The sequence below is a fragment of the Mandrillus leucophaeus genome, unplaced genomic scaffold (genome assembly GCF_000951045.1).
Source record: "Mandrillus leucophaeus isolate KB7577 unplaced genomic scaffold, Mleu.le_1.0 Scaffold209, whole genome shotgun sequence".
NCBI lineage: Eukaryota > Metazoa > Chordata > Mammalia > Primates > Cercopithecidae > Mandrillus > Mandrillus leucophaeus.
Window position 1 is genome coordinate 3,175,207 of NW_012102132.1, and position 1,748 is coordinate 3,176,954.

The window sequence follows — 1,748 nt, forward strand, 5'->3', positions numbered from 1 at the left end:
AAGTTCTTTAATTGGAACACACTTGGGCAGAGCCTTCCCTTTCATATGGAGCACAGAAGCAGCTGCCATGCTCAATTTGCAGTCCTCTTTATTGCACAGGGATTTTTTTTTTTTTTTTTTTTTTGAGATGGAGTTTCCCTCTTGTCGCCTAGGCTGGAGTACAGTGGCACCATCTTGGCTCACTGCAACCTCCGCCTCCCAGGTTCAAGCAATTCTCCTTCCTCAGCCTCCTAAGTAGCTGGGATTACAGGTGCCCGACACCACTCCTGGCTAATTTTTGTAGAGACGGGGTTTCACCATGTTGGCCAGGATGGTCTCGAACTGACCTCAAGTAATACACCCACCTCAGCCTTCCAAAGTGCTAGGATTACAGGCGTGAGCAACTGTGCCCAGCCTATACAGGAATTTTGAAGAAATCTACAGTGTTAACAGAACCCGTGGTATAAATTTATCCCAGGTATCAGTGTCACAAATATGCTTTGCGTCTAAGAAACATGTTTTCTTAGAAGCAACACTGGGAAAACTATGTGATTTCACTTTTGCCCACCACAGGAATGAAGTCTTACTGCATTTATTAGCAACACCCATGGTTGAATCTTTTTTACTTATTTTCTTTTATCCAACCTTTTCATTTTCTTGCATGGACATCTGAAAGTTACCTCCAGGCCGAGCGTGGTGGCTCATGCCTGCAATCCCAGCACTTTGGGAGGTGGGCATATTACCTGAGGTCAGGAGCTTGAGACCAGCCTGGCCAACATGATAGAAACCTCTACCAAAAATACAAAAATTAGTCGGGCCTGGTGGTACACACCTGTAATTCCAGCTATTTGGGAAGCTGAGGCAGGAGAACAGCTTGAACCCAGGAGGCAGAGGTTGCAGTGAGCCAAGATGGTGCCACTGCACTTCAGCCTGGGCGACAGAGTAAGACTCCGTCTCAGAAAAAAAAAAAAAAGAGTGAGCCAAGATCATGCCATCAAGACAGAGCACCTGGGCAACACAGCGAGTCTCCATCTCTCTCTTTTTTGTTTTTTCTTTTGAGGCGGAGTCTCACTCTGTTGCCCAGGCTGGAGTGCAGTGGCGCAATTTGGGCTCACTGCACCCTCTGCCTCCTGGGTTCAAGTGATTCTCCCGCCTCAGCCTCCTGAGTAGCTGGGATTACAGACACGCACCACCATGCCTGGCTAATTGAGACTCCATCTCAAAAAAAAAAAAGAAAAAAAGAAAAAGTGTACTGTTTTGGTTTTTTACCAAGCAAGAAGGAATATTTTGAGACAGGAGAATTTAGATTTAATGGTGATAATAAAAAGAAGAATGGGAGGAGGGTGAGTCTTACCTAAAGTTTGGCAGCAGAGTAACCCAGGTCATCCTATTCATTTCCTGCTTCGGAGGAGTTGGGATACAACTCTTAGGTTTTATCTCATTCTACAGGGAGGTGGGGTTTTATCTTTCTGAATTGTTTTAGAAACAATTGTTTTATCTTCCTTACAGAAGCGCATCAAGACTGGATGGTTCCTATGACTGTATTCTCTACTAAGGTAGATAAAATAACTAATGAATAGTAGTGTCAATAGAGTGGACACAGCTATAGACTTACTATGTCTTAATGATTAAGCAGTCAAAATAAAGGTGTTGCAAGATGTGTTAAGTACTAGAAGACAAGTACGTATTTTGGAAATAGCTCTGTTTAAAACCCCAAGAGAGGAAGTAGTGTCACTCCAGCCATATGTATGCCTTTTCTTCCCTTAGAA